Below are 26,095 nucleotides of genomic sequence, written 5' to 3' on the forward strand. Positions count from 1 at the left end.
TTAAGTGGCCACATTTTGCACTGCTTATAAGATTGAGTCAAGATTCAAAGCCAGGTCTGTGTAACTATAGAATAGGGGTTGGCAAGTTAAGAATGGTTTTTACACTTTAAAAGGGTTGTTAAAAAAAATGGAGAAGAGACTATATATAACCTTCAGTTCTATAGTACTTACATCTGGACCTTTGCAGAATATGTTTGCTGACTGCTCTAGAGCCACGTTTTCCCCCTTATAAAATATCACACCAGCCTACCTCCTGAACACCAGATGCCTATTTTAACCGATTGAGTTATTCACTTTTTCATTTACTCAGAAGACATTTATTGAGCACCTGATATCTGTGACGCATCTGTATAGGTAGTTGGTCTAGAAAAATACATTGCATAAGGAAACTTACAGTCCTGTGAGGAAGTCTAAGAAAACATTGGTAATTATGAGACAGTGTGGCAGGTGTTCTACTTTAGTGTCATAGGGTTCTGTGGAAACATGTAGAAGGGACCTTGAATGTAGCATCCTGGGGTCAGATATGTCTTCCTGGAAGAATTGATAGTTGAGATAATTTCTAAAATTAGTTTAAGAATGGGTATAAGGTATTCTAGATAAATGGAGCAGCAAATAAATATAAGGGCCCAAATATAAGAAGAATGAGGATTTGAGAAATTGCAAATGTGTTTGAAGTTTAAGATCTGAGAGAAGAGGTGAGGTGGGTGTATGGTAAGAGAGAAGACAGGGTTTGAAACATGAATATCATGTGCATCATATCGAAGTATTGGCACTTACCCAAGACTATAAAATATTGCCAGACTATTTTGTAAGTACTGGAAACATTTACAAAATATTTACAATAGTTACAAAAATTGTAAATATTTACAATTAAATATTGTAAATTTTGTAACTATTGTAAATATTATAAATTTTGTAATATTGTAGAGACTATTCAAAACTTTAAGTGGGAAAGTGAGATATTTAAATTTGCATTTTATAATGATCCTTCTGGAAGCAGCATAGGAGATGTAGTTGATTGGGTCAAGGGTGAAGGCAGGATTTACAGCCAATGAGTAAAAGGGACTGTATTTACCAGCCTGCCTAAATCATTTGTAAAATTGACAAAAGATATAAAAACAACTCTCTTCAGACTTTATAATCTTGCTGAGGGAAAGGAAATAAATGAGGTGAGTCCTACAATTGCATAGGATTTCTTCCTGAAGGCACATTCCATACTATGGAGCAGGAAGGGAGATTGCAAGCAATGAAAGGTTGTCTTACACAATTAAGGAGGTAGAGCTTGATATTTACAATGTCAGGAGTGTCTAATGGTGGTGCAGAGTTTTGCAGAGTAGGGAGCTACACACACAAAAAAAAGAGTTCCAGAAATAGGCATAGGGGACCCTATGAGTCTGGAAAAATTAAGACATATATGAATAGGGTGAAAAATCTATAATGTTTGGCAAAGAACAACTAGGAAGTTTTGAACTGAATAGATTTTCACAACTCATACAAGCCTGGGAGTAATTTGCATTACCACTAGAAAACATGTAGAACCCTCATTGATCACTTGCAGAATGCCATAAAGACTCTAGAAGGGCTATGCTTTATTAGCAGGCTAAATTATTCCTGGAGGAAATGCTTTTCTAGACCTTCCCAAACAAAACTTAAAAATGAGCCTCCAAATGATCTATATACATACATTAGGAAAAGAGAAATGTCAACAATAAATGATCTAAGTTTATTAGAGTCTCTACCATAAGAAGCTACAAAAAAGAAGAAAAAGTAAACCTAAAGTAAATGGGAGAAAAAAGTAGAAATTAAGAACAAAACAAGCATGAGAAAATTCATAAGACCCAAAGCTGGGTCTTTCACAACATCAATAAAATTGATAAATAGTGAGTTGAGTTGATGGAAGCTAGATAAATTTTTAGCTAAAAGAGGGAAGACACAAATTATCTTTGCGAGCAATTAAAGAGGGAACATCACTACAGATCCTACAGGCTTTAACTGGATAATAAGGAAATATTACTAAAAATTCTATGATGATAAAGTAGGATCATTGTGTAGAGCATCCTGTGGTGGCAGTAGCTATCAAACAAGAACCACCATAAGAACAACAACAAAAATAACCCAAACAACTTACTGAGTAATTTTATGTCGCAGTACTTGACTATGCAAGGGAGAAACAAATGAAGACCCACCAAATGAGAAAAGTAAAGGCTATTCAGAGGTTGCTATATATGAAAGGAGTCAATTGCATTTTGGAAGAGACTCAAAGACAGGCAGAAGAGTGAGAAAGCTTTATAGTGGAAAAAAGAGAATTCTTCAGGTATGTCCAGATTGGAGGCTGGCTAACAAGCGGAGCATCCTATGTAATTGGTTAGGGTTATAACTTGGGATTTCTCTGCTTGGTCCTAAATTGGGAATAAAAATTAAAGAAGCTGTCAGTTATTAATCAAGTCCTGGGGCCATTTTAGCCTGGTTGTTAGAGAAATAATTGTTTCATTTTCAGGAATGTTATGGGAGATGTCCTACAAGTCTGATGTTTAGCAGGCTGGCTTCCTGGACCACTTAATATAGACAAGGGGGTTGGTTTTCTGGCCAGGTTGCAGGTCAAAGTTCTCTTTTTATGCATAGTTTGTTTGTATATTCACTCTTTCACTAATAAATGATATAGTCATATACCCTTCATTTTGACAATATAATGAAGAGAGTGATCCTATCCTCTTGGGAGCATCTGAGAAGGCTTCACAGTGTAGACAATATTTGAAATGAATCTTGAAGTTTAACACATAGGGAAGAGGAAAAGAAATTGCTACTAGAGATTGTAACATTTGCAAAGAAACACACAGATGAGTGCATGATATTTTTTTTTGGTAAGCAGTGACCTTTTAGAGAAGCTTGTACATCAGCGGGTGGGGGACAGAAGATGAGCCAGGAAAGGAGGTTAGGACCAAAGTAAATGAACTTTGAATGTTGTAAGATATAACCTTTATGGACTCTAGGGGAGAAAGGAATGCTTTCAAGCCAATAGTTACAATACCAGATTTGCTTCTGAGAAAGATAGTTCTTGAGACAGTGGAAATATGCATGGGGTGTGCCAGGAAACTGGAATCTTGCACGCAAGCTAGGATGGTATTTTGCAAATTGAAAGAAGTGATGATGAAAGCCTTGATCTAAGCAACGATAGTGGAGATGGAGCAAAGGGCAGACAGAAATGATCAGGGCAGCATCTTGAACAGAGTGAGTTCTCCACAAATATGTTGTTTCTGAGTCAATAAATGGAATATCTAGGAAGTGGAATGGACATTATAAGGATAAGAAAGAGTCAGGAACGAAGTTTTTAGCTTCAGTGACTGATTGTACAATGGTGCCATGGGCCAAAGTATGAAAAATAGGGACTGTGGCAGGTGAAGATGTCAAGTTCAACAGCTTCGAGCATGTCTTTGGGGCTTATAAAGTTGGAATAAGGTTTTGGCAATGTGTTATGGAGGCTGGGGCCTAGGGGTCACTGGTAACACATAGGGAGTAGTTGGAATCATGAGAAGGGGTGATTGTTCAGAAGGACCTTTGGAAGCTAAAAGGGGGTCCAGTCCTTGAATACACTGAACTTGAAACAGTATACAAAAGAGGAAGTAGCAGTGATTGCCAAATAAAAACCATCTCTGTGTTCCCTTGGAATTTCCCCCTTTAGATTGCTTTGTTCCCAGTTAAACCATTAATCTACTTAGGGGTAGGGAGATAAAACAGAGAACTTTTTAAGAAAAACTGCAGAAATCAGGTCGTGTGGGGTACCTAGAACTCTAGGATTAGACTCTCGGAAGCATGAACTTTGTGTTGGTGAATGGCCCTGTGGCATGAGGGGACCTGAGTTGGAATCCAAGCTCAACCTGTTGCTGGGACCTTGACCATGTTATTTCTTTGAGTGACATATTGAGATTAATTATATCCATCCTAAAGAGTTCTTATGATTCAATGAGACAGTTCTATATAATCCATGTAAAGTACCTAGTGGTATCTAGCACATATTTTGTGCTCAATAAACAATAGTTGTTATTATAACAAGAGCCAGGAGTGTGATACTCAAAAAAGCCGTAAATAAAGTTTGTGTTTTACCACATGCAAAATAGTTTGTATTGCAAAAATAATCATGTGGACTTAACTTTTTCTCTTAGTTCTTCCTCACTTCAAAAGTACAAGGGGGGACCCCCAAAACCCGGAATTATCTTCTGGAGGCCCCTTGTGCTACATGGCTTCCTTGTACTAGATGGCTTCCTCCCACTAGGCGAGTGTTCTAGGAACCCGTCCGTATCAGTGCACCAGCTGGCGTTGTGAGAGACTGTGTTTGGCCTTCAGTGAATTTTTCTGAGACTCTTTTAACACGTTTGCCCTCTTCATGATGGGTGATTTATGAGCCCACCTGCCTACACCCGTGCTAAGTGTTCAGTAGTTTCTGACAAAAATGTCATGGCTCCCATTCCCCACCCTCCCTATTCACCCCATCTCACCTTGAGCAACTGTGTTTCCCTGGATGAAGAAAAGTCCTCAGAGAGAAATGATTTGCTGATGTGGAAGAGGTGAAACAAAAAATGGCAGACACACTAACAGGCATCAAAATCAAGGAGTTCGAAAACTCTTTTGAGCAGTGGAAAAAACATCTCGATAGGTATTGCATCAAATAGAAAGTACTTTGAAGGTGATGAAGTTTAAAAATGTAAGAATAAATACACAATATTTTATAAATAAATTCCATTTTGGGGAGCACCCCCTTGTATTTTGGTTCAATAAAAATCAGTTGTTTTTGTTAGAAAATAATTTTTTTAAACACTCAAAATGATATCTTATTATTTATTTAGTGAACATATATGCTTATCTTTATCCAAAATTACTCTGAGGATTTTTGTCTATTATGGCACTATTAGATGACAAACATTTATTGGGTACCCACCATGTATCATGTGTCATGTTACTATTCTCGGCACCAGAATCCAAAGATAAATAAAGTTGTTTCCCTTGAGAAATTCATTCATTCATTCACTCAATAAAATATTTCTCTAGACCTACCAAAGGGCAGGTGCTTATCTTTGTGGTGGAAATGCAGCAGGGAATAAAAGCACATAGAGACTAGAAGGTGCTTATCTTTGTGGTGGAAATGCAGCAGGGAATAAAAGCACATAGAGACTAGAAGGTGCTTATCTTTGTGGTGGAAATGCAGCAGGGAATAAAAGCACATAGAGACTTTGAGCTTCAGCAGGCTACATTCAAGTGAAGGGAGAGATGAGAAAACAATAAACAGTAAATAACAAATGGTGTTTAATGAAGGAAAGAATAAAGAAATAATAAATGGTGAGTGAGTGGAAGAGACCGGCATGTGTGGCCAGCTGGCCTTTCTGGAGGTGGGATAGGTGGAGAAGCATGGCAGTGAGTCAAAGTAATTGTTGCCCTGGCTGGTATGACTCATTTGGTTGGAGAATCATCATGTAACTAGAAGGATGAGGGTTTGATTCCTGGTAAGGGCACATACTTAGGTTGCCGGTTTGTTTCTCAGAATTGAGTGCATATGATTCCTGGTCCAGGCGCATGCAATTAGGCAAATGATTGACATTTCTCTCTCTCATTGACATTCTTCTCTCTCATTAACGTTTCTCTGTTTTCCTCTCTCCCTCTCCCTCTGAAAGCAATGAAAAAAATGTCCTTGGGTGAGGCTTAAGAAAAGATAGTAATTGCTATAAAAAAAAGAAAAACTGCCATAGTTGGGGGCTAAGGAAATTATACACATCACAAAAACAGCACAGTAGGGAGAAAAACTATAAATGCTTTAGAAATAAATTACTTTGGAATCAAATTTTAGTCATTTGAGGTTTTATATGTTCCTATCTCTCACTTTACCCTCATTCTTGAACTAGGGCTGAAACTTAAAATAGAAAAATCAACAGTTTTCTTAGATTCTCCCAAATACTCACTTTGGGTAAACATCCTGATTGCAAATTAAACTTAGGAGTGTTGGATATAATTTCTGTTATAAGTGAGATTTTTGTGTCAGTAAATTCCCAACCAAATAGGTCTTCATCTTCTTTATCTTTGAAATCCAGATTGAGGGTCTTTAAGTTTCTTAATTATCCAACCAGCATGTAGAATCAAAGGTGGTACTTAAAGTCATAGGACTTTGGAACTGAAAAGGACCATCTGTCTATATTACTCTTATTTTGCAATGAAAAGAAATAACAGAAAGCAAAATAACAGAAAGTTTAAAAAGGCGATTGGCAGAACAAGAACAGGAAGCTTGGTTTTGTAGTACCAAATCCAATGACTGGGATCTTTCCAATTTTCTCATCCATTTGATCAACTAGTGCTTCTTATGTGCCAGGTACTGTATTAGCCTCAGGGTACCCTGAAGAGTAACACTTTTTTTTTTTTTTTTTAACCAGAAATCACTCTCTCATTCCCCAGAAATTTATAGATTGCCAAAAGATGTCTCAATGAAACAAATTATAATTCATAACCTCTCAAATGCAATAGACGTTATTAAAAATGTCAAATTAAGAAGTCCTTGAACATGCTTGTCCTTTATCCTTCTGCATTAAGATTTTTTAAAAAAGATTTTATTTATTTATTTTTAGACACAGGGGAAAGGAGAAAGGGAAACATCAACATGTGGTTGCCTCTCATGTGCCCCCTACTGGGGACCTGGCCTGCAACCCAGGCATGTGCCCTGAACTAGGACTTGAACCAGCGACCATTGGTTTGCAGGCCAGCATTCCATCTACCGAGCCACACCAGCCAGGGCGAGATTTTTTAAATGGTATTTTAATGGAAGTGACTTCTGAATTATGGATTTTGAGTTTCAATTCCGACTCTGAGACTAATTTCTGACCTAAGGAAAGTAGCTGAGTTTCACTTTATATGGGCAAATTTTGACCTAAGTCACCAGCCCAATGTTAGGAACATATAATAGGTACTCAATGTTTACTTTTAAATGTTCTTTGTAATTTTAAAATTTCTTACAAAAAAGAAGATATGCACCTAGAAGTGTTTGCAAAATGGAAATACAAGATCGATTTCTTCATGCAATGGTTTTTACTGAACATAAAATTAACCTGACATTTAATTTATTTCATATTATTACTCTGTTATTTGAGTTAATAGAGTGATACTTACCCTTCTATTATTGGAAACTGATTGTATGTGATTGATTTGTCTGAATCACTAAACCTCTTTTTGCTTGTCCTTCACCGAACAAGACCAATATGTATTTATTTGTATGTCATCACTGCTATGATTGTAATGGCCAACTATGGTCAGAACAAAAATTATCTTCTTCATTTATTTCTTTACTCTGTCATTTTCCTCTAACCACAGAATATGCAAAAAATAGAAACATTATTTGTCTATGAAACATTAAGCAGTCATATGAAATAGAAAATCTACCTTTTAATCTCAGCTCTTATACAATACTTACTAGCTCTATGATTTTATATGATTTTACATAGGATGGCTACATTGTTAAGCTGCTATGTAACATGTGGATATTCATGCCTATCACAGGATTACTAGGAGGATTAAATGAAATCATATTGTAAGCATAGTAACTGGCACATAGAAAGTGTTGACATAAGTGAACTTAGTTGAACATTTGAGAGTCTGTCTACCATTTGTCACTTAGGCAGTCAGCATAGAGTATAATATAAATATTGTCCAGACTCTTGGTTTTAGAGGCTATCAATAAGAATACCCTTCTCTGCCAGAGATTTAATTTTTTTTAAAATTTACTTGACAAGTATCTATTAAATGCCAACATTGTGCAAGGCATTGTGGTGGTTTTCTCTAAGGGACAATAAATAAATGAAGGATGAACCTTGTCCTCAAAAGGTATAAAGACCATAATAATCATATTTAATGCACACAGAATGATAAATATATCTTTTTTTTCTTTACTTATTTATCCCCCTTCCCAAATTCCTGAAATTCTTTTACCCTGCCCTCTGGAATTCATAGTTACTCACAAAAAAGCATTTTTTCTATCCTCAGTTGTTTTGTTTTGTTTTTTTTTTAAACTGAAACTTAGCTCTTTTCTGACACTGCTTTCTGCGCAGGATTCCCAAGAATGAACCCTATCATCTTGCTATCCCTGGCCCCGTTAACTTAATGCTAAGGTAGATGTCCTCCTTGCTTCTCATTGCTGCACTGTCCAATAGCCACTAGCTAGATGTGCCTATTTAAGTGTAAATTCATTAAAATTAAATAATATAGCAATGAACACAGGGTATTTATGCTCTTTCAAATTAGTGTTTTGCAGCATTATTTACAATCGTCAAGATATGGAAGCAGCTTAAGTGTCCATCAGTAAATGAATAGATAAAACAACTATAGGATGTTAACACAATGCAGTACTACTCAGCCATAAAAAAGACGAAACCTTTACTCTTTGTGGTGACATGGATGCACCTGGAAAACATGCTAAGTGAAATAAGCCAGTTAAAGAAAGACAGACACCAAGGATTTCACACATATATAGAATCTAATGAACAAACTGAACTAACAAGCAAATAGAGACAGACTCAGAGAGAGCAGAATGACAGCTAAGGGCAGGGGGAGGTTAGGGTTGGAGAGATTGAGAAAAAAGGAAAAAGGACTCATGGACATGGACAGCAGTGTGGCTGTGGGGGGAGGGGTGTATAAGGGGACTAAATGGGAATTAAAAAAATACAGTAACATTCAAAAATTTTTTAAAAGAAAAAAAATTTGTTAAAAGTTCAATTCCTCAGTCCCACTAGCAACATTTCAAGTGCTCAATGGCCAGTTGCAGATTGTGGTTACTGTATGGGGCAGTACAGATAAGGGACATTTCCATTAATGCACAAAGTTGTATGGGAAGCTCTGTTCTAGACCATTCTTTCAGCTTCCTCTCCCAAACCCCCATCTTTGAGTCTTATGTCATCAGCCTATGACATGCAGTGCTCGAACCTCGTCACTCATCCATAGGTCACTCACACCCTTCCATGAAGTAGCCCCAGGCTCATTTTCCATATCTAGTTCCTAGGTGACTTTTTCCCATGTGTTAGCATCTGAATTCTTCAGCCTCTTCTCCTCCAAAGATCTTGTCCTTTGTTTTACCCCAGTCCTTACCCCCATGATCATACCTTACCCTTATCATCACCAACAATCTTCTTCCCATAACATCAGCCAGCCTTCAATGTCCTGTTCTCCAACCACCACCTCTAATACTATAACTCTTTGTTATTTCCCACTCCTTTTGCAGCTTAGATTCCATGGTTCATCATTATAATCATTCCTTACACATGTCAAGTTTGCCCTGCTCTCAAAATACATTGTTTGGTAAAATCCTACCCTGGAAAAATTCAGCTCTTTGGCTATTCTGTACCTACAAAGCCATAGAATAAGTAAAATCATGTTGACTGGTCTCACTTTGAGTTCATTCACTGTTCCCAGTCAACGTTCCTCCTCCTCTTCCTAAACTTAAAAGATCTCCTTCCCAACCCTCACTCATTCTGAGCAGGTGACCTTCCATCTCTTACCATTGTAAAATCAATTAGAAGACAACTTTCATACTCATCCAATTAAAAAAGGAAAACCTTTCGACTTCATTTTTATTCTCCAGCTACCTCATCATTTATATACTTCTTTTATAGATAAACATTCCGATCTGAGGTCGTGTGGACCCCATAGATAAACATTCTAAAACTGATCTATACTCTCTTTTTTTTGTGCACTCCACTTCTCCTGTTCTCTCTTGAACTCTCTCCAAACAGGCTTTTCACCTTACCCCTTGCTAATTTTTTTTTTGGGGGGGGGCGGTCAAGGTCACTAATGAATAATATGTTGCTCAATCTAATGATAGAGTTCAGTTGTCAGTAACGTTTTACAAAGCTGATCACTTGCTGCTTTTATAAATGCCTTCTTTTACTTGGCTTCTCAGACTCTACTCTTTTGGATTTCTTCTGTATCACTGGCTCAGATTCCTCCCCAGACTCCTTTGCTTGTTTCTTCTCATCTCTAATTTCTAAATGCTCTAATGTCCCAGGACTCAGTCTTTATAGTGGGTTTCGTTTTTGCTTTTAAATCTCCTTTATCCTTGGTAATCTCATCCAGCCTCCTTATTTTAAATGCCATCTAAAAGCTCTCTCCTGCCCTGGCTGGTGTGGCTCAGTGGACTGAGCACCGGCCTGTGAACCGAAGGGTACCCGGTTTGATTCCCAGTCAGGGCACATGCCTGGGTTGCAGGCCAAGTCCCTGGTGGGGGGCACATGAGAGGCAACCACACATTGATGTTTCCTTCTCTTCCTTGCTCTCTCCCTTCTCTCTAAAAATAAATAAGTAAAATTAAAAACAACAACTAACCCTCCCCTTATAATCTCCAGACCAAACCTTCTCTCCAACCGCCAACTACTTACTCAAAATCTCCACTTGGTGGTTGTTTCAAAATTAATACATTCCAAACTGAGTTCCCCATTTCCTCCAGCTCACTTCATCTTGTTGCCATCTCCCTCAACTTACTAAATGCCAGGGCCATTTTTTCAGGTGCTAAAGTCAAAAAATTTATCCTTGATCTCTCTTTTTCTTATATCTGGCATGTAATCTACTAGTATATCTTGCTGGTTCCATTTTCAAAATACATTGTAATCTATGTTTTTAATCATCTCTACTGCTTCCAGCTGGTCTGGCATCATCTCTTGCCCACATGATGCTGCAGCCACACAGTCTCCTGCTTCTGCACTTGCCCTCCTATTGTCTGTTCTCAAAAGAGCAGCCAGAGTGATCATAAAGTCAAACCATATATGTCTTCCCTGCCCAAAATTCTATACTGGTTTCCCATCGCATTTACAGTGAAAGTCTTCATAGTGGCCTAAAATGCTTGATAGAGTCTGTCCATATTAACTCTTTGATTTTATTTCCCATTATTTTCCTACTAGGTCTCTCTATTTCAGTCATACAACCACTTATTACCTTTCTAACATATCAGTCAAGCTCCTGTTGAGGGCTTTGGCACTTGCTTTTTCTTATGTCTGAAATAGTTTCCATCAGATGGATGCCAGTCTTGCTCATTCTTCTTGTTCAGAATTAGGCCTTCCTGACCAATTTATCTGAAAATTGAAAAGCTCTCTCCAACCCCAACACTCCCCAATTTCCTTTTCAGCTTTATTATTTTATGTATTTTATCTGTATATAGATATATTTTTTTACAGTTTATCTATCCATAGATTCCTGTATATCTATGTACCTATCTATCTTTTACGTTTCTCCACTAAAATGAAAGCAGGGGGATTTTTTTCATTTTTGCTTGTTTTGTTCATTGCTAAGTCCTTGGCACATGGTAGATGCTCCATAAATGTTTATTTGATGAATGAACGGTGTTATCTATAGTAATTGTATAATATATTGTTTTTTTAAAAAAAAATTAGGATGCTTTGTTTCTTTTTAAGCTTATTTCTTTTTAGACCCATTTAAATTTTTTATATAACATGGAGCTAATAAGTCAAGAATTGACTTGGAAGATGTATTAAAATCGCTTGCCACATATCAAAAACAGAAAATTTATAGAGAATTAGTTTTACAAATGCCCAGAACAAACCATTCCGCTCAGAAAAAAAGGAGGAAAATCGCCAGAGGCTAGAAAAGAGAAAGACTCAGAATGGAGGCTAAAATTGCATGCTTAATGGCAAGCCAGGACCAATGAGGGCACTGAAATCCCAGCCTGCTCAGGAGAAGTTGAAGGTAGGTTGATTAAGGTGGAAGACCAGAGGGAGACCAACAGGGAAAGCTGGGGGTGGGACCTTACAGAGAACGGGGGACTGAATTAATTCCACCCAATGGTGAGGAAGAATCACCATGAAGGGCAGGAGCCTAGCCCACATCCTTTTCATGGGGTCTAAAATTTCACAATTTGTGTGGAGGAGGATCTCCAAGGCTCTAATTTAAGGCCACATTTGGAGCCATGAAACCCAGATGACCAGACTGTGGCGCATCAAACTCAGGCTAGTGGTTGCCTCTGGGAGGGGGAAGGGTAGTAGTCAAATAAGACTTCACTTTATATGTAGTATTTGTTGGAAGGATAAAAGCATGTATGAGAAAACATTATCAATTTTCAATTATTGATGAAAACATGGGTATTTTCCTGTTATTCTCTATTATGTATTGTACTTTTCAGTCATTATTTATATTTACTAATTATTTTTTTTTTTAAAAATTAAAAACAACCAGGAGTAGCTTCTCTAGTCTTTCTGTGGCTTAGGTCTCTTTCCTATATACTTCATTTGGTAGCATCAAGAGTGTTAAAAAATAGTGTAAATACCAGTATGAATACACACACACACACACACACACACACACACACACACACACGGTCTGTCCATGAGATATCCAGCCATGTAATATGAAAAATAGAAACATTTATTGAAGAATATACAAGAAACATTGTACATAGGATGCAGCCTCAGTCCCCTTCAAAGTAGGCACCTGGGGACCTCACACAGTTCTCCCAGTCAACTGCCCTGTCATATTTTCCTGAATCTCATGGACGGTCCAAAATCTCTTCCCTTTCAAAGGTGATTTTACTTTTGGGAAAAGTCAGAAGTCAAAGGGCACCAAATCTGTGCTGTAGTGGGGCTGAGTCACCTGGGTGATTTGATGTTTTGCCAAAAAACTCTACATAAGACATGTTGCATGAGTGGGTGTGTTGTTGTGATGAAGCTGCCAATCACCTGTTTCCCATAGCTGTGGCCTTTTGAATCATTGAAATAGTTTCTGCAGAGGAATGTTCGAGCTTAATGAAAAATTTGATGCAGATTCGTTGCTCTATTCAGTCATTTTTGAATGTGATGGCCACACAGTACACACGCTCACTCAATCGCTTCTGTTGCTTCCATTGACTAGTAAAGTGAGGTCTTCATTGTTCATCCATGTGCATTCCAGTCCACTCTCATTGGCTGCCAGGTTACTTCATTGTCTTGCAAACCGTTCTCATTCTTGTTATGTTAACAATGGCTGGACTTTTTCTGGACAGACCATACATTTCTTGTAATTTATAATGCATTACAATCTGTTAAAAAGTAATCTCTTGGGATAAAAGTAAAAAAAAAAAGTATCACATCTAATTGTTTCCCTAAACCTTGATCAACTGTGATAGCACCAACTTGGAAGGAACTCAAACCCACTGGACTTCCCATGCAATTCACATCATATGGCATTTATCATGAATGAGAATTGAAGCCAAAAGAAGCACTTAAGTATCTTTGGATGTTTACATGTGATTATCAAGTAGACCTTATATTCGGGTGTGTGGTTTTGTGTGTCTGTGTGTGTTTGTGGGTTGCTTCTTTAAATTAAAAACCTTGAACTTTCTGTTCCAGAAATGATCCAAGCTTTTTTATTACATGAAAATTGTTCAAGTATAAATCTGGTACATTTCTTTATTTGCTATAAATCTTTCTGAAATTTTCTGTTGGGTACAATAATCAATCTGCTGATAATATTAATATTCTAAATGAAGAGCAATATGTTTCTGGTAGTAAATGACCATTATGCTAATACTTCTGGATGAAAAAAAACTTTACATCTTGAATGCCTTTGTGGAATAAGGGCAGCTTTGTTATTCTGCTTCATATATTGTGCTTTCAGATGTAAGTTTTCTCTCTTAAAAATCTCACCTTAAAAAAATTCTGTGCTCTTCATAAGAAAGTATTTGCCTGTGAGATAGAATCTTCACTCAAAATGTCATTTTTAAAAATATGCTTTGAATCATCCTATTGCATTCCATGTTCACTTTTTTTTTTATTTTGGCTCACTGTATATTTGAAAGCTGCAAAATAGATCTTACTCATATTTTCCAAAACAATTCTTTATTGGAAAAAGACCAGGAATTAGAAACATAAATGTTTGGACCCCAAATGCTCTTCCAAATGTTAAGAACTTGGTGAAATTAGATATTTAAAATAAACACTTTCTCTTTTATGCCTTGAACTAACTTTTTATTACAATTACTTGAAATCTCTTGTAGATGAACATATGGCCATATTTGATCATTTTTATAAATACAACCTGCTTGGATCTTACATTCAATTTAGGAACTTTTGACCTGAAATGACAACCTGAGCCTGCTCCTAAGAAAGGGATTATCTTATTCCTCTATCATATCCCACATTTAGAGTATCATGGATTTTATATAGAGCACTTTGAGATATGCAGAGTAAAAGAAGTTTATTAATTCCATATTTGTTAGTAAGATGGGGATCTTTTAAATGGAAATGGAAATTGGGAAAACCAGGGAACAGAATTAGAAGAACCATTTAACTAAGGAGGGATGAGGAAGGTAATGAAAACTAGAAACATAGAGAATATAAACAGAAATTTGGATCTGATATGATCCCTGGCATAGGGATAGTATTTTAAAATTTATTTTATTATTTTTCATAATTATACTTGAAAATCCTGCAAAACACTAGTAATATACTACTAGTGATAGGCTTAGGGGTACATGCCATTCTAGAAACTTCAAAGGACGACTGTAGCTTTCATGAAGAGAATGTGAGGCATGTATGCTGGTCTTCAAGCCATTGCAGTTAAGAAATACGATTGTATTAATGGACAAGGACTTAAATAGAAATGAGCATTTTGAGTGGAATTGTGTCACTTTGATTAATATAGCTACATTTCTCACTGAATTAAGCAAGGTTGAAATCTAACATATAACTCCCAGATCACTAGCTAGAACTCTGCATCTGTCTGAAAACCAAGTTTTGCAACTTAGTTTTCACATGGATTCATTATCCTGGTGTTCCCAAACCTAGCTAATCAGCAGACACAACTTTGGAAATTAAATAGGGTCCATGGCCTCCACCCTAGACTACTAACTCAGTATCTCTAAGACCTGGCCAGGTAGCTTAGTTGCTTAGAGCAATATGCCAAGGTTGTGAGTTTGATCCCCGGTTGGGGCACATACAAGAATCAACCAATGAAAAAGCATAAGCAGAAAAACAAATTGATGCTCCTCTCTCTCTCTCATCAATAAAAATAAAAAAAATAATAAAAGAAGAATCTTGAAGATGAGCATTGGGAATATGGCTTGCTTTTATAAATTCTCCAAGTGTTCAAGAACCCTTATATCCTAGAGATGTGGTCCAGATATCCAAAGATTCAAAACTTTGAGTAATTTATTAACACTTGATATGTGACATAACAATACAATCTACCATTCATTTTGTGAGTACTGTATACCAGATAGTAACATGTAATTTTCTCTGTCTGCACACTGATTCTTCCAGGAGGTGTTATTCTAGTTTTTCAAATTAGAAATTAAATGGCAGAGCAGTCTATAGCTTGTTTGAGGTCTTACAGTTGTTAAGGGTCAGAGGTGGGATTCCAACACAGTTGTAATTCCAGAGGTTGTTAACCTCTCAGAATAGCAGAGAAGTAATCTAATCTTTTGTCCAATGTTTTGACCGTGTGTATTAAGTTTGGTCCTGGCATATTTCATAAGAAGAGTTTTGTTTTATTTCCAGCAAGTCCCAACATTGCTCAGCATGTCATTTCAGTATCATTACTGTTCTGTGTGCTGTTGAGGATTTTGAATTGTGAGGTTGTTGGTACTAGAGTTTTATGCCTGATTCTCACGATCCTGGTAAATTCTTTGCGATTTGCGTTTTGGGGATGACAGAGAGAACAGGGAAAATATTCCAGATGCTTCCTCTTCTCATATGAAAGGGAGAAGAAACATTGTATGTTTTTAGGAGGCTTGTATTAAATAAAATGCCCCAGCAGTAAGCTTCTCTTTTTGCCTGCTTCCTACTCCTCTTCCCATACTGGCCACGTTTTGGTCTATTCCCACAAGTGCAGGTGGTTATAAAAGGTACACCTCAGCTATGGGGGAGCAAGCTCCCAGGCAAGAGGGTTGAGATCTTCATCATTTCTGGGTAGTACCTTTAGATTTCCAGAAGCTCATTTCATTTTTGATTCCCATGATCCATTCTTTTGTAGGGTCATCTGTAAGGTTTACTGTTATCTGTGTTGTATTGTAAGAAATGACAAGCCAAGAATTTCCTACTGTGGATTCCCTATAGAAAGGCAAAGCTGTGAATAAAAATTCTATAAGAAATAAATGATCATGATCAGGCTTCATAGAAGCAATAAAATATAAGCATCTTTTAAACATAAGTGTCCTAAAATGGTAAAGCAAAAAAGGGTGTTAAAAAAATACAAGAACATTGAATGAATTATACTTGTTCATAAAGGAAAGGCACTCTTTTCAGTTTGTATGGGATTTTTGGTTCCCAGGATCATCCTGCATATGTGTTCAGAATTGTATTGTTTATGTTTTTCTCTCTGCTACATGCGGTGCACCAGGTAGACATGGACAATTCTGGGTGTTTACAGTTTGGGGCTATGGAGGAGGGGAAAATATTTTGGCTGATGTGTGCTGACGTCAATGGCTTAAGGCCCAGTCAGTTGAGATACGCTTGTTCCTTAACAAATGCCTGCCCATTTTCTGGTTCAGCTTAAAAAATGCTGACGATTATCTTGTAGACTATATTGGGAAACAGAGCTCTATCACTGAAGCAAAAATCCCTTCTGAGCAGAAGGCACAGGGATCGTGGTTTACTTACATATGTCTTTCATATGAATGTATGTGTATGTTTGTGTGCGCATATGGAATAAAGATCGAATTTCTATGTGAGAGAGGAATAAAAATAGCATTTAGAGTGCAGCCTGGCTGCGTGGCATATATAATGGAGCTTTTTCCCTGCCCACCTCCAGGCTATCACTGCAGACTTGTGTTTTGTGGGGTTTTTTTGTGGTCAAATTTTTGTATCATATTATATTTCAATATTTTAAAAGAATAAAGGACTCTGACTTTCTTTCATGTCCTGATCTAGTGTTTGTCCAATTGAGTGAAAAATCAAAGTTTGGCTGTTGCTACTTACAAGTGATGTACTTGAATTATAAAAACAGAATGATGGAGAGTAAAATGATAGAAAAAATATACTAATAAATACTAATAATGAATGTTAGGTGTAGTAGTTGTATAAAATCAGATCAAACATCTGAAGAAAAAATATTTCTAGGTTCAAAGAGGATTACCACATAATAATAAAAAAGTATAATTCAAAGAAATATATGATCATTTCAAACTTTTACATACCTAACCACATACCCTCAAATATACCAGATCAAGCCTTGACAAATTTCAAAGAAAAATTGACAGGTGTACCATTGTACTGAGGAGTTTTAACATGTATCTTAATGACTGATAATTTAAGGAGAAAAACTAAGTAACTTGAATGACATAGTTAATAGAGATGATCTAATATACAAGGTTCAGCACAAATAATGCCCCTTTTTTATTATAAAATCTTTTATTACAAAATCATAAGCATGTAATTCTGTAACATAACAGTATCACACTTGAGTACACCATATGACATTTTAGGTGAAATGTTCAAATTAAAACTATAAATTATTACACCCATATCATTACCCTACCAACCACACTCAAGCAGATGTTACGTCTTCCAGATCCTGCATGTATAGAAAAGCCAGCAACCCAAATAAGAGAGCGCATATTATTTTCAACCACACATTAAACATTTATGAAGTGTTATCATTTAGTCATACATTCCTAAGTAGATTATAATAAATATGAAATATTATATAGACTTGATTACCTGATCAATTTAAATTAGTAATCAATAACAAGACAATGTAAATAAAACTATTCATTTGGAAATTTAAAAATTTATAATTAATTTGTGAATTAAAGAGTAAATCATAGTGGATATTAATAAACACAAAACTGTACATTTTGTAGACACTATTGAAATTTGAGAGAGAGCTAAAGCATTAAATGCTTGCATTTGAAAAATAGAAAGACTGAATATTAATGAGATAAGCATTCAAATTAAGAAGTTTTTAAAAAGCATAATGGAAATTACCCAGGGGAAGTTGAAAGAATTAAGTAAGATTAGAAGGAAACTAATTCAGTCTGTAACAAAGGAGGAGAAAACAAAGCCAGAGTTCATATAGAAAATATTGATAAAATGGACAAAGCTGTAATAAATTTGAGCAAGGAAATAAAAGGCAAAAATAAACTATTAAAAATGAAAACACAACATAACTATAGAAACAGCAAAGATTTGCCCTCTCATAATATAACAGTAAAAACAGCTTTACAGCGATGTATTTTAAAAATTAGAGGGAAAAGAACCCTAGAAAGATAGAGCTTACAAAACTGACTCAAGAAGAAACACAAGACCTAAACAGAGGTTTAAAGTACTAGGGAAACTAAAATCAGTCACATGACAGACACTGGCTGGATGCTGACCAAGGCTATATCCTTTCTTAGAAACACCTTCCAGATAGGTTGAAGCCATAAGTCTGGTGCTCGCTAGTGGAATGAGGACAAAAATGAATGTACCACTTACAGGACTGCCCCCCAAAATCTTTCCTAGAGACCTACCCACCAACTCATTTGTTTTTATAAAACTTTATAAAGACAGTCCTAAATTCTTTCATTTGCAACTGAAGGTAAAGAAATTTTAGATGGAGCCATGCAGTAGAAAAAGCTGTCAGGGAACCACCCAGGAAAGCTGCTAGACCAACATACAACTACTACATGAGTGATGAATGAAAAAAACCTTCTGTGTGAAAGCAATTAAAGTTTAGAGAATAGCTGTTGTTATAACCCTCTCCACTGGAAAACACACACATCCCAGGTAATTACATAAACCTCTACCAAATGTTCAAGGGACACGTAGCTCCAGTCTTACATAAATTATTCCAGAGCCCAAGGAAAACTACTTTGTTCTAAATACCCTCCATAGATTACAGTTCAAAGAAGGTGTCTCTAGACTCCTCATTTTACATATTGTGTGTATATGAAGTCTTCAGGCAAGTGGGCCTTTCATATGGATTTTAGTCTTCTGTGTGTACTTGGAACAAAGCATAATATTCACTAGAGTAAATAAAATTAGCATCCACTTGAAACTAAAGCAGAAAATTTATTGTGTCATAGGAACTCTATCTTACTATTAAAACCCTAATACATCCTAATTCCCTTAAGAATTAAAATGTCATATGTCAGATAAATAGCATAATGACTTGTTTCTGTTAAAATCCTTGTTCTTAAATACATTTTAAGCATTACCTCCTATGAAAGCTTTCGACTTTGCCCCACCTTGATCCTTATTTAAATAATCATACGACATTGATTTGTTATAAGTCTTCAAATGGTCTTTGGCTGAAAGTAATAAAATATTAAACTGACCTTTGTATTTATATTTTCTGCTTGTGAATGGAGATAGAGAGGTAACACAAAGCTACCCACTGCTTCTTTGCTCATGTAGACTCAAATCTTATGTGGACAATGCCAGCAGCACCAGCATATTTGAAACCCTGAAGGATGCTAGCCTCTTTATTAAAAAAATTAAGTATCTTGAAATATTTTTTTCACTGTGTTCTTACACTTTCATTTTGGATGGCGGTACACACGGATTGGCACACACGTTTCTCATGCAGTAACTGAAGAATTCCACTCTGGCTACAAAGACCACATCACAAGTACTTGCTAAATTAAAAGGAGAAAGAAGTGGGTTCATTTTTAATTTATTATTCAATAAAATTACTATTTCCCATTTGGGACAGATAGAGAATTTGTGGCTCTTTTGAAATACCAGCCTGCAGCCTCATTTCTGTCCAGAGAACAGTACAGCCCTTTTGAGGTTGACCCTGTAGAGTGTTTTGTTTATTTGCTTTTTAATTCCAGGGTTGACCTTGCAGTCTTTACAAACACTATTTCTTGGTGAACATTGGAAGCTTGCCTCCATAGTCTTTGGGGATAGAGGTTGTGTGGTGGTTCTGCTTTTGAAAAAGTTCTTTACAAATCCACAGCAGCCAGTTTGGATTTTAAAGGATCGTACCTAAAACTGACATTTTGTGGATTTTTGCACATTGTAGAATCTCCATCACTAACCCACTGATGAGAGAGGGTGGTGCTACTTTTCCATGTGACAGAGTCATTTCTTGTTTCTAGTTGGTGATTGACCAGGATCTACCATTTACACTACTAAAGTTTTCATTATGCTTCTTTATCTCATTGAGATTAAGAATTCAGGTGCAGGCCCTGGCTGGGTGCTCAGTTGGTTAGAGTGTTGTTCCGATATGCCAAGGTTGCAGGGTCAATATCTGGTCAGGACACATACAAGAATCAACCAATTATTGCATAAATAAGTGGAACAACAAATCAATGTCTCTCACACTTCTCTCTCTAAAAAAATAAAAACCGGTTCTAATAAGTTCCAAATGATACTGATGCTATGGTCTGGGAGCCACTCTCTGACCCATTGTTCTTTTTCAGTAAAAAATTATTTATTCTATTAGAGAAATAAGCTGTTAAGAATAGGACCTTTGTATCAAAGAGGCCTAAGTTAAATTTCTGATATTTTAAATTCTTTTAAATTTTGGCTAATCTGTTGGGCAAAAACTGCTATATCACTTTTTAAGTTGGTATATTATTTTTCCCCATCATTGCCAGTATAGATGGTCATATTTTTTGTGCTTATTAGTTGTTTGTCTTTTATTTGCAACAATTGACTATCAATCTCATTGCCATTTGTCCTTTTCTCAGTGATTGGCAGGTATTTTTATAAATTATAAGTGCTAGTTCTTCATTTCATAGAACAATTTTTTATTACAGTCTATTGTGCTTCAATTATGTATATGTTGTCTTTTTATATTTTAATGTAATCAAGGTTATACATATTTTACACTGCCATTTTTGGGTTTTGTGTCCTATTTAATAAGGTCTTTCCTATCCTGACATCATGAACTGATACTATTAGATTAATGCTTTTAAACATTTTCAGTTTTTGTTCTTTTTTTATACTTTCTGAAATTAATTGTTATGGGATATAATTAGGTATCTAATTTAATTTATCCTTACTAATAGTCCATCTTTCACTAGTTGAAATGCTATCCCTTTCATATATCAATGCTAAATATATGTACGTATGAGATTATTGTTTGACCGTTTTATCTAATATTGCACCAATACCACTCTATTGATAATATGTTTTGATATCTGGTAGAACAAGTCCCTTCATTTACTTGCTTTTCAAAGAAATTATTTTTTCTTGCAGTTTATTCATTGTGTGATTTTTAAAAATTCAATTATTAATTTATTTCTTTTCAGATGCATGTTTCTGCATAGTTAGAATAATGGTGTCCGTACAATTTAGTATCTTTGTAATCAATTAACATTTTAAGGTTTTCCCATGTTGTGACATAGTCTCCTGAACCTTCTTTTTTTTTTTATAGCATCATTTTAATGGTGCCGTATTATTCTACTCAGGTGTTATACCATAATTTATTTAAATAACCTCCCATTGATGAACATTCAGAATACCTCTGATATTTATGTTTGATAAACAACACTCCTAGGAGCACCTTTGTGCTTATAATGTGTTTGTTTATTATTTATTACATTATTTTTATTGTAATTTTTCTATTACCATTTATCCCCTTATACCTTCTTCCACTTCCACCTACCTTCCTTCACTTTGTGACACTTGGAATCGACTTGTGAGGAGCCATGAAAAATCTTGCTGGGTTTTTTGTTTGGTGTCTCATTGAATAAATGTTTTAGTTCAGAGAAAACAATCTTTTTATTTTTCTTTTATTCATTCATTTTACTTATATAACTTTTTCCATCACCATTTATCCCCTCTATACCCCCTTTCACTTCCACCCTTTGCCCCCAACCCCCACAATTGGTGGTTCTTCTCATTCATGCACATAGTAACCTCTGCACTTACTCAGGTTTTCTTCATGCCCATCAGGAAGGTTATATAATTGACTTCACAAAAGTTTTTAACACTTTTTTGTTGATATTTTAAAATTTATTTCTAGATATTTAGGATTTATTGAAAAAGCCCATCCTTTAACATTGGTCCTCTCTGTTGATCTCATCCTGCTACACTAATTCCCTGAATTGCCCATCTTTTTTTAAATGACCTGTTTGGAGATTCTAATTTCCCTATTTCCACACCATTTACTGTATTTCCATGTAGTCTGGCTTCTTTTACCATCACTGTAAAAAATCTACTCTTTAAAATGTTACTGGATATCCCTGAATTGCCAAATCCAATAATTTTTTTAAATCTTTTTATTGTTCAATTATATTTGTCTCGATTTTCCCACCACCACTTTCCCCTGCCCACCCCCTCCAATCCTTTCCTGCTTTGGCATTGTCCATGGGTCCTTTATACATGTTCCTTGACTTAACCCTTCCCTTCCCGTTCCCCGCCCCACTCTTCCCTCTTGATTCTGTTGGTTTCTTTTTTCTTTCAGTGTTGCTGATTATATTTTCCTTGCTTGTTTGTTTTGTTGATTAGGTTCCACTTATAGGGGAGATCATATGGTATTTGTCTTTCATCCCCTGACTTATTTCACTTAGCATAATGCTTTCCAGTTCCATCCATGCTGTCATGAACGATGGTAGTAGCTCTTTCTTTCTGCTGCGTAGTATTCCATTGTGTAAGTGTAGCATAGTTTTTTGATCCACTCATTTACTGATGGGCACTTAGGTTTCTTCCAGCACTTGGCTATTGTAAATTGTGCTGCTATGAACATTGGGGTGCATAGGTTCTTTTGAATTGGCATTTTGGGATTCTTAGGGTATAATCCCAGCAGTGGAATCACTAGGTCAAAAGGCAGTTCCATTTTTAGCTTTTTGAGGAAATTCCAAACTGTTTTCCACAGTGGCTGCATCAGTTTGCATTCCCCACCAACAGTGTTCTAGGGTTTCCTTTTCTTCCACAGTCTCACCAGCACCTGTTGTTTGTTGATCTGTTTATCATAGCCATTCTGACCAGTGTGAAGTGGTATCTCATCGTGATTTTAATTTGCATTTCTCTGATGGCTAGTGATTCTGAGCATCTGTGCCCTCTGTATCTCTTCCTTGGAGAGTGTCTATTCAGGTCTTTTGCTCATTTTTTAATTGAATTGTTTGTCTACCTGGAGTGGAGTTGTGTGAGTTCTTTATATATTTAGGAGATGAAACCTCTATCTGATGTATCATTGGCAAATATATTTTCCCAGTCAGTTGGTTCCCTTTTCATTTTGCTGATGTTTCCTTTAGCCATGCAAAAGCTTCTTATTTTGATGAGGTCTCTCTTACTTATTCTTTCCTTTATGTCCCTTGCTTTAGGGGACATATCAGTGAAAATGTTGCTGCGTGGGATATCTGAGAGTTTCCTGCCAATGTTCTCCTCTAGGACTTTTATGGTGTTGTGACTTATATTTAAGTCTTTTATCCATCTTGAGTTTATTTTTGTGTATGTTATCAGTTGGTGGTCGAATTTCAATTTTTTGCATGTAGCTGTCCCGCTCTCCCAACACCATTTGTTGAAGAGGCTATTTTTACTCCAATTTATGCTTCTGCCCCCTTTGTCAAATATTAATTGACCATAGAGATATGGGTTTATTTCTGGGCTTTCTATTCTGTTCCACTGATCTATGTGTCTGCTCTTGTGCCAGTACCAGACTGTTTTGATTACGATGGCCTTGTAATATAGCATTATGTCTGGTATTGTGATCCTTCCTGCTTTGTTTTTCTTTCTCAAAATTGCTGCGGCTATTTGGGGTCATTTATGGTTCCATATAAATTATTGAAATGTCTGTTCTATGTCTGTGAAATACATCATTGGTATTTTAATAGGGATTGCTTTGAATCTGTAAATTGCTTTGGGTAGTATGGACTTTTTAATGATGTTAATTCTTCCAATCTATGAACACAGTATATGCTTCCATTTATTTGTGTCTTCCTTAATTTCTTTCTTCAGTGTTGTATAGTTTTCTGCGTATAGGTCTTTTACCTCCTTGGTTAAATTTATTCCTAGGTACTTTATTTTTCTTGTTGCTATAGCAAATGGTATTTTTTTCCTGATTTCTGCTTCTGATATTTCATTGTTGGTATACAAAAATGCCTTTGATTTCTGAATATTGACTTTGTATCCTGCTGTTTTGCCAAATTCACTTATTAGGTCGAATAGTTTTTTGGTGGAGTCTACAGGGTTTTCTATGTATACTATCATGTCACCTGCAAACAATGATAGTTTTACTTCTTCCTTTCCAATTTGGGTGCCTTTTATTTCTTTTTCTTGTCTCACTGCTGTGGCTAGGACTTCCAATACTTTGTTGAAAAGAAGTGGTGAAAGCAGGCATCCTTGTCTTGTTCCCGATCTCAGTGGGAAAGTTTTTAGTTTTTGCCAGTTGAGTATGATGTTGGCTGTAGCTTTTTCATATATGGCCTTTATATGTTGAGGTGTACCCCCTTTATTCCCATTTTGCTGAATGTTTTTATCATAAATTGGTGCTGTACCTTATCAAATGCTTTTTCTGCATCTATTGAGATGAGCATGTGGTTTTTGTCTTTCCTTTTGTTTATGTGATGTATTACGTTTATTGATTTGCAAATATTGAACCATCCTTTCATCCCTGGAGTGAATCCCACTTGATCATGGTGGATGGTCCTTTTAATGTATTGCTGGATGTGGTTTGCCAATATTTTGTTGAGGATTTTGGCCTCTACGTTCATTAGCGATATTGGCCTATAGTTTTCTTTCTTTGTTGTGTTTTTACCTGGTTTTGGGATTAGGATGATTCTGTACTCATGAAAAGAGTCTGGGAGTCTTCCCTCTTCTTGGATTTTTTGGAATAGTCTGAGAAGGACAGGGGTTAGCTCTTCCTTAAATGTTTTGTAAAATTCTCCTATGAATCTGTCCGGTCCAGGGCTTTTGTGTGCCGGGAGTTTTTTGATTACTGCTTCAATTTCACCAGCTGTTATGGGTCTGTTCAGGCTTTCTGCTTCTTCATTCAGAGTTGGAAGGTCATACTTTTCTAGAAATAAAAAGTATGGAAGGCTTCACGAATTTGCATGTCATCCTTGCACAGGGGCCCTGCTAGTCTTCTCTGTATCATTCCAATTTTAGTATATGTGCTGCTGAAGCAAGCACTAAATCCAATAATTTTTTTCTCGGTTTTTATTATCCTCAATTTTTCTCCATTAATCTCCACATCTGTGTCAACATCCCTCCATTGGTGTCCATGTCATTTTAGTTTCCCAGTTTTCTTTCTAATTAAACTCCCTTTGCCTTTTTATTCTCCCATCGGTGATGTAAACACTTGGCATCTTGTAGGTAATGAATAAAGGCTTCTTGAAGAAATGAATGACTCTCATCATAGTTTCCAAATTGTCGTTAACACCAATGTTAGATAATTAATGTCAGACAAATTTGAACTCTACTTATCATTTTTGTGCCACATATGGTCTTACTCTACTTACTTCCATCTTACATGCTAATCAAACTGGGCTGTTCACTCACTATTTCCTAATCTTGCCTTGTTTTCTCTGTCTGGGATCTCTTCCATTTTTATTTGTTGAAATCCTCTCAGTTGCTTTAGGCCTTTATCATCCATCTTCTTTTCTTGATTCTCATTCCTCCTTATTTGATACAATTTCTTCCACTTTTAAATCTTCATAGATACTATTTGATTTCTGCCACTCTTTTTGCATTTGTATATGTTAATGATAAAATATGTCTTTAAAACTGGCACAAATTAAGAGGAATGATAATTTCCAATCTTGGTAAGGGTATGAGGAAAGAAAAGTCTCAAACATTGTTGGTAGGAATTTTCAAAGGATAATTTAGCAAAATGTATCGGAACCTTTAAAATGCAAATATGTATTGGATATAAAACAGAAAGCAACAAGTAAACAAACAAACAAACACTCATAGACAACAGCATGGTGGTTACCAGAGGGAAAGAAGGATGGGGAACAGGTAGAAAAGGGCAAAGGGGGCATAAATGGTGACAGATGATGTATTACAGAATTGTACACTTGAAAGGTATATAATCGTATTAACCAATTTTACCCCAATAAGTTTAATAAAATTTTAAAAAGAGGAAAAATGCAAATAGTATATGGCATAACAGTTAACCATTTCTCTGAATTTTTCCTGAGGATATAGAAATATATATGTGGTGCTGTTCATTTTAGCATTGTTTCATCAAAGTAAAAAAATCGTGAAAACTCAAGTGTTCA

The 26,095-nt window shown here is 36.0% G+C and overlaps 1 non-coding gene across 1 annotated transcript; it reads right to left on the minus strand.

Annotated features, from left to right (window-relative positions):
- Nucleotides 1-24,897: 24,897 nt before the first annotated feature.
- LOC129067972 (U6 spliceosomal RNA) lies at nucleotides 24,898-25,004 on the minus strand. The gene has a single exon (XR_008528799.1). It is a non-coding gene; the product is annotated as a U6 spliceosomal RNA (small nuclear RNA).
- Between the last annotated feature and the right edge of the window lie 1,091 nt (nucleotides 25,005-26,095).

This window comes from Pteronotus mesoamericanus, unplaced genomic scaffold, assembly GCF_021234165.1.
Source record: "Pteronotus mesoamericanus isolate MK-2021 breed Mesoamerican mustached bat unplaced genomic scaffold, CSHL_Meso_final contig_20, whole genome shotgun sequence".
Classification (NCBI taxonomy): Eukaryota; Metazoa; Chordata; class Mammalia; order Chiroptera; family Mormoopidae; genus Pteronotus; species Pteronotus mesoamericanus.